This window comes from Corvus brachyrhynchos, unplaced genomic scaffold (assembly GCF_000691975.1).
Source record: "Corvus brachyrhynchos isolate BGI_N302 unplaced genomic scaffold, ASM69197v1 scaffold409, whole genome shotgun sequence".
Taxonomy (NCBI): Eukaryota; Metazoa; Chordata; class Aves; order Passeriformes; family Corvidae; genus Corvus; species Corvus brachyrhynchos.
This window is the reverse complement of record NW_008246059.1, coordinates 2056247-2064465: the sequence shown is the minus strand read 5'-3', so window position 1 is coordinate 2064465 and position 8219 is coordinate 2056247. Positions and strand designations below refer to the sequence as shown.

Here is an 8219-nt window from a genome sequence, read left to right as displayed (position 1 = left end):
GGCAGCGCCTGAGGCACACAGGCGCCGCCCTGCCCGCATCGCCGGCGCGTACCAAGCCCTCGTGCCTCCGGGGGGTGGCGCTCTGTTGTGGTACGGGCATTAGAGCTCAGCCTCGGTAACCACCGTGGGCACGCCTTGTCCGGAACGGCAGGAAGGACAGTGCAACACCGGCTTGGAGCGTCTCCGAGCCCTCCCCGCGCCAGGAATCCACACTGCCCTGCTCTTTCTTCCCCTCCACCCCCCGGTCACGCCTCGTGTAACCACCTGCCCGCGCCCGCACGGTGCCCGCGGGACGAGGACCCGGATGGGGCTGCTCAACGCGGTTCGGGGAGGGGGGGGAGTGGGGTGAGGCAAAGGGGGAAGGAGGGAACATCTTCCCCCCCACCCCCGCCCGAGGCGGTATCCGCCCGGGACAGATCTCCTCTCTCCCACCCGACGAACGCCTGATCCCCACATTCCGTCCCATTACGGGAATACTTAAACTTGTTTCAGCCTTAAGCGTGGTGATGTTATCGGTAAACAAGTCTTGTAGTGGGATGTTTTGTGTAATTGGTCCGTCGGGGTTTGTATTTAGCCCGTCCCACGTATGCGCAGTAAAACTGTAAATAAGACAACAATTAAAGTCCAACATGTATTCAAAGCTGACATGGCGAGGGGCTTGTCTGCTGCACTGATCTCCCCACAGCAGCCCGGGTGACAGTCCGTGTTCCTCCGTGGCGGTCGCAGCGCTTCCCGCGGAGGCTGGCTAAGCTTTATAAATAAGTAATTGCTGTTCCAGAGACACAGACCTAATCCTTGGAGAGAAGTAAGCGGTTTTATTTCTGTACTACAAGGAAAGGTTTATGCCCTCCTTCCCTCCCCCGTCTCTGGAAGGAGGGAGGAATGGCATGGAAGCAATGGGAGCGAAGCGAGGAGGCAGCCCGCTGTTGAGCGTTCTCCCAGTGGGAAGGCCCAGGGCGAGCAGGAGGAATTGCCATCTCAGCACCGGGCCCGGGCTTTGCTGGCCCGCCCCTGTGCCTGGCCTCGGGCGTGCCAGGGAAACCTCGCCGTCCAACGTGGCCCGGACCGGGGTGCTCCCGAAGCGCCCAGCAGTGCCGGTTCGCACTGGGGAGCCTCGGGGCGCTGACCTGCTGGTTTGTGCCACAGCAAGGCGCGGCCTGCCAGGGTGGGTGAACGCATCTCTCCCAGCTTTCCTTGGAAGCTGGTGCCTGTGACTCACCGGAACGGCAGCGATATTACAGAGATTACAGGCAGAAGACAAGTGCGGGCACCGTCTCTCTCGCTTGATCGTGATTAAAAGCCCATGTAGCACGGCAATGGCACTCTCCAGTAACTCCACATTTCAGTCTTTGTTCCCTCAGTCTCTTACTTGTCCCTGCTGATCCCCCTTGTTCTCTCCCGACCCTCAGATTAGTTATTTCCCTTTAGCACGCATTTCCTCTACATGCTTTCCCTCGGACACCGCTCTCCTGCCTGCCTTGTTGGTAGGAGCTGTGTCGCAGCTCTTGGACCTCATTATTTTCCCCCAGTGTTAGTCGGACCCTCTGCGAACACTCCTCATGCCTACCCTGACACAGGCATTGCCCAGAACATTCCTTTGTTGTTTGAACAAGAACAGAGCAGAAACAGATAATTTTACCTACTTAGAGATTGCTGTTCAGTCCTAATGGGCAATGCCGATTGAAAATAACCCTTTATTTGGTGGTAAAAAGTAAGGCAGCTAAATAGGAGGATTACTTTACCCTCCACTTCTGTGGCTATTTCAGAATGCCAGAGTTTTTTAACTATAACATCAGTCTGTCCTTCAGGGGAGCCGCGTTTAGATAGCCGCTCTCCCAGCCAGTTTTGTCCAGTTTTGTTTTCCAGGCTGCCCTGTGCGACATTTTGTGCTGCAGTCTTGTGCCCGCTGCTATTTTAAGCCATGACTCACACTTGGCCTGTGACCCTCTTTGTGCCGGCACAGCGGACGCAGCGAAGGCTCGGCATGGCAGCACCGCTGGGCGCGGGGATTGCCCCGGCACAGAGGGGCCGCGGAGGGACCTGGCACCTTGCCCACCTGCCGAGGAGAAAGGAGGGCGTTTTCTTCCAGCCCAGTGACTCCAGCTGCCCTTTGGAGGGTAGGGATGCAGTCACAAGGGATCGGGCAGCTGCCCAGCCCCAGGTTGAGGAATGCATCCAAAAATTTTGTCAAACGTAGTGCTGGCGTAAGAGCAGTTTTTCTTCTGGAGGGCTTTATAGTAGAGCTATGAGGGGAAGAATATATATACTTAGATGAAATATACATATACGTATATATGTGTGTGTATATGTGTGTAAAGGAAAAGGAAGATCAAGTACAAAGTATTACATGTTAAGCAGTCCCCACCTGTCTTCTGCAAACTCAGGCTGTTCAAATCCTTTCAGAAAGGGATGGGGAGCTGGAATCATTCCAGGTTCCTTCTGTAAAGACTGCTGCTCCTCCTTATAGAGACAACTTCCTTTCTTTACCAAGCTCAGAGAAGAATTTTTTTCCTTTTGGCTCATTGTCTAGTAAATGACAACATTTACACAATGAGTACATTAACCAACCCAAGTATGTTTATTATACATTTACGTGCAGAAATATTTGCACTATTAAATTAATGAGTAATGGCTGAGTCTTGTCCTACTTTTATATAGCTGTGCTTCTTTTCCTCCATCATGCACAATGATGAAGCTCAGAGGGTAGAAAAATACCATCATCTTAGTTAAAACATATGTTAAAAAGTAATTTCTCTTACTGAATGGAGAGTTAAGACTTAGCGAAATAAATATTTATATGCTATTGATCCATAATTCTCTTGACTAGATAATTGCATATTATTGTTATGCTTCATAGTGGTTATGCAATGTTGCATCATTTATAAGAGAAACTTGTGGCCCTGGAAGCTGGGTGTGTATTTTGCAATTATAACACTCAATCCAGTGACAGACTGCCTGTCTTCAAATATAATTTAAAATAATATAAGGCTTATCACTGAGAAGAGAGGAATGTGCATGTTATACAAAACAAAGCTGACAAGTAGGTTGTGGCATTATATGCAGCAAAAGTTCTCTTTTTTTAGGCTTAAATCCCATTAACACAGCAAAAATAGTGTTTCTTGTGCACGTTTAATCCAGGCTGAGCAAAACAGTCAGCAGTGTGGGTCAGCTTCTGCTTGGTTAGCACAGCACAGACTAATCAGCTGGTGTCCTTGAGGTTTTCCCCCAGAGTGAGGAAGATGGTGTTCGACACCATATAACTGCAGTCCTGTACCCTTGGAGGAGTCAGGTGCACACAGACCCCTCTAGGGACTGGGGTCTCAGCATCAGGGCTGCCTTCCTGCAGAAATACAAAATCCAGCAGCATGGGCAATGGCCCGTGTGAAGGTAGGAAAGACCTGGTCACAAAAATATATTCCTTGGGAGAGAAAGTGAGTCATGGTGTTTTGAGAAGCACTGAAAGTTTAGAATATCTGGTTGCTGGCTTTTCTTCTCTGAAAAACTGGTGTTTTCCAGTCACTGTGATATCATATCCTCATTGTTTTCAGTGAAATCAAGCACTCGTTTGCATAATAACTTGTGCTTTTTCTGTAAATTAAAAATTATTGATAACTTTATAGATACACCTTGTTGTTTCGGGTTTCTTTTTCCTAAAATTTCTGTAATTTCAGGGTCTAATTCTTGTTTTCAGAATTACACGTTTACTCATAAGCATTGTACTCTAATGCCTCTGCCCTTAATTTCCAGCTTAATAATTAGTTACTTTAAAATTAATAATTTCATGTTAATAATTAGTTTTAATAGATTGTTGCAAATTGTTATGTATGTTATAGACATATTTAGGAAGAGATGAGATGGATTCTGTTATCTTTCTTCTGTACGTTCCACACATACTGTACTGTATGTTAGAAGTAGAATCAGCCCTGAAGCTACTTGCTTTAAAAACAGAACTATGATTAATTCAGTGACACATATTTATGCATCAGACAAAAATAAATTAGTATTCTTTGTAAATTCAAACAAGACAAATTAGGTGGTAATTGAAACTCTTTCATATACTTCAGAACATACTGATTCACTGTTTTCTGCCTTTAGAGAAAACATTAGTTTCTAAGGCATAACAGGAGTGCTTGTGTGTAAAAAAATGTCAGTGTTTAACGTGTACAACATTCCTTATATCGTGTTCTGGACCCAGTTAGAATCACAAAACCTTAGAATGACTTGGGTTGTCTACCACTGCCCACCTCTTGTCGTGATGGACAGCAGTGGACAGAAGAAAATTACCCCTGCCCAAACCAGCACACCACTGCACAGCTGCTGCTACAGTATTAAGCTTCATTTGGCACTTCCTTATGTCCCACCTTCTAGTTTCAGGGGGCTGTGGTCACAAAATGGGACATAGGTTCTTGGGCATGTGATGTGTTGGTCCTAAATAATGTAGGGTTTGTGTTTGATCAGCAGATGCTTGCAAGAATAAGGGTAAAATTCAAATAAACTTGTTTTATTTGTCCGGTCTGTAAATAATATTCTAAATACTTGCAGTCAACAGTAGCTTTAGCTTATTGTTAATTTGTAGCCTTTATAGAGCATGTTTAATTTTTAAATCTTAAAGCATTTGTATAAATGATGTTTTTTTTAAAGTGTCTTAAGGAATGTTTTAGTGACTTGCACAGTACTTAACTAGGGGAAAAAAAATAACCAGGTGAGATGTAGATTTTTCTTTAACTTTTCACCTCTGAGGCACTCAGGATTCACAGGACAATCTTTTGTTCTAATACATGAAAATTTTGTGCACTCTGGAGAGATTTAATTATTAAGTGGCCATCATCGAAACCCAGCTGGCTTTATGAATTATACCTTGATTGTGCCGTTTATATAATCCACGAGTTTCATTAGCATGCAGCCTTCCATGCTGATTAATCCGGAGAGAAGAAGACAAACCACGAATTTCTTGTCGGCACCACACGAAGCAAGACGGACAAACAAGAGGCAGAGGGAGGGGAAGCGTGATACCACGCTGCCACCTACTGTCACCCGGCGGACTGCGGGGAGCCCTTTCATCCCTGAAATAAATACTGGACAGAGGAGCCAAGAGAACATCAGCGAGGGACCCTGAGAGCCACAGGTCCTGTTTAGTAGTTCAGGGATTCCAAAGGCGGCCTCGGGGCTTCTTTCCCCGGACCCTTTGCAGAGATGCGGCCAGGGCAGAACTGAGATGAGACATTCCCGAGTGTCAGAGGCTCAACACCGCACTGCCTCCCCCGGCCCTCTCCCCTGCATTGGTGTTCCTCTGCATCCCAAACACTTCCTGTCGTTGCTTACAGTAAATATTAACAACTAGGAGCTCATTTATGATATTTATGTGATAATACAGTACACAAAATTTTTAAAAATTACAATGTGGTTTACCTGTACTTAATGTGGCAGGTAGGAATGAAGAGTCCTTAAGTACCCCAGAGGTAGATCATTATCTGCAGAGTACAAAAAGGGCCTTGACAGAAGGCACAGTGTGACTGTCAAGTACAAATACCTCTTTGCCAGCACTTGATTCAGACAGCCAAGGCCAGACTCTCCCTGTGCAATGCTTAGGAAGTTTCCACACACTGGCATGTAAGCAGTACAGGACCCCCAAGCTGCTGGAGGGCCACCTATTCCCATGTTCCCAGGCACATGAAGTCCTCCAAGGAGATTTTATTTTTCAGTTGTCATTTGCTGTAAAAACGGATAACATTTATCAACAGCAGTGGAGTACAAAAGCTCTAAAAAGTACACATTCTCTGCTGGCATGAATAATCTAACAAATTGGCTGAGCTCAATGGGAAATCTAGGCGTGTTTGCTTAGGCTGACTTGAAGTGCAAATAGTCATAAGTATTCATGACAGAGGGTTTTATTTTTTATGAAATAAACAAGCTGAAATGCATTATATTGAACTCAATCTGAAGAAAAATGTATTCCGCTAGCATTTTGTTGAAAGATTTTTGCATGTAAAAATGCCCTAATCCCTATTTAAATTAAAACTGTGGTCACAAAAAGGGGAATTTTTACAGTAAAGTAACCTGAACTCTTTTTCTTTTTTTTTTTTTTTTTTTTTTTGGGCGAGATTTTTATATTACACTGATTTCCAACAATTAAGGCTATGAATAAGCTTCTAATAATAAATTCTCACTGTTCTTTCTGAGACAGTGATGGGGTTCTTTACAAACGTTTCAAACTGAAGAAACTGAACTCTGGGACACGGTGGTTCATAAGAGAACATGTTCTTCAGCTGGATAAATTGAAGGAGTGGCAGCTTTGTAATAAACCTCCAGATTGTATGCCTCCAGCAAGGAACAAATTAAAAGGAAAAACAAACAGGACTGTCACATCAGAACCATCTCCCATTACCTCAGACCTTTCCAATTACCAACATCTCCAAAAGCAGTTATTCCGCTTCTGAACTGTAAATCCACCTGAAAACGTTTTTTGCATTAAACCTGAATTTTGAAAAGGTAATGACGGAGAAAGTTTCACTTGAAAACACAGTATTTGCAAGATGTACAATTTATGTATTGCAGCCATAAAATGCACACAGTGCCTCTTATGTATGATTTATGATATAAGTCAATGCATGCCTCTAATTTAAATGTTTTACATAGTTTTTACTGGATTTTTAAATTTCTGTATAAGAAAACATAAAATGTAAAAATAGGAGTGTTTTTATATTGTGCTTATATATGCATTACCTGTATTCAGGTTTTTCTGAAAGGACATTTAATGCTGGTAAGATTTGTGTTTGTGTATAACCAGTTAAGCATGTCTGCTGGCGTTTTGAAACCTGGAAATTTCAAATTTTCTTCCAAAATCAACAAGAATTAAACTAACCTAAGAGCATGAACTCTTTTTTTTAGTACTGTAACAGAACAATGTTCTTTTAGGTGACATTTCTGCATGTGTTATTTTCATTTTCTGTATAGAAGACAAAGCTTACTGAGGTGACAGCTTACTCCTGACACTGTATTATTCAAGATAACAGGAAGGGACCTGACTGAAAAACTGCAGAAGGACATCATGGAATTGAGTGATGGGCAAATACAGCAGTGAAATTCAATGTAGATAAACATCAAATAATATGCATTAAAAAAAAATCCTGATTTCATACATTGAATGGCAAACTTTGAACTGACCATCACTCAAGAAAAAGATCTCAGCGTTATGGCAGATTTTTCCACAGGAATGTCAGTCCAGTGTTCAGCAGTGGCAAATCAAATGCCATACAGTTCACAAAAGAGCAGGAAGATGGAACAGCTTTTGTGTCAGGGATGGCAAAGAAGGCCTGGGAGAGAGAACTGGAGTGCAGTCTGTGTAACAGTGGCCTAGATGAGGGTAGGTTGTTTGTTGTGCCTTCCAGTATAAGAACTGGGCACATCAAATGACAATATCAGAATCAGGTTCAAAGAAAAAGAAAAAAGGATGGTGTTCTTCAGACCAATGGTTATTTGAGCTCTAGAAGTACTTGCCAAAGGATATTGTGGACAATGAAAATTTAAATGGATCAATGGGAGACTGAACAAGTTTATGCAAGATAGATTAGCTTTATTTCCCTATCCTTGTTTAAGCATTTCCTAATGCATCCTTTTTTATGTTCTGCCTTTCTTGCTTTCATCGGACCATGACATTCTACTTAAAACGTTCTCATAAGTGCCATAGAGTTTATTTCCAAACAGGAGACTGACAGAATGGCAGGCTAAATAAATACTTCTCGCTGCAATTATCCTAATTTCTAATAGCTCCATCATATTGCCTGGGAAAAATGTTGATAGCTGTTCTATGAGACCTTGATTGCAAGGAACGTGTCCTTAACGCGACAAAATGTTTGTTCACAAGCCAGCAGAAGATAGTATTAGTATAAATAAAAGATAAATGTGCAAATATTTGCAAGAACGTAATTGTCAAGTGGCTTCTAGCAAATTTAACAGCACGCCTTAGGCATAATTAGTAAGAGCTGTAGTCTATATCATGTGTAAAATTTCTGTTCTGTAGCAGTTAATGCAGCTTAACATTGTTAATTTTCTTCCCCCGTTTTGCAGGTTGTACCGTGTTTAGATAGGATTGATGAGAATAAGCGGAGACTTGATTAAATCGGATTTGGTACAACTCCTTTATAAGGACAACAAAACCCAAACCCAGGCACAACCCGACCCCAAGTGACAGCACGCACCAGCGCGCGCCCCCTCAGCGC

At 43.3% G+C, this 8219-nt stretch overlaps 1 long non-coding RNA gene across 1 annotated transcript; it reads left to right on the top strand.

The window, feature by feature from the left end:
- Positions 1-6: 6 nt before the first annotated feature.
- On the top strand, positions 7-8210 carry LOC108449627. The gene is made up of 3 exons (XR_001865863.1): positions 7-6489; positions 6955-7089; positions 8068-8210. It is a non-coding gene; the product is annotated as an uncharacterized LOC108449627 (long non-coding RNA).
- Positions 8211-8219: the final 9 nt, after the last annotated feature.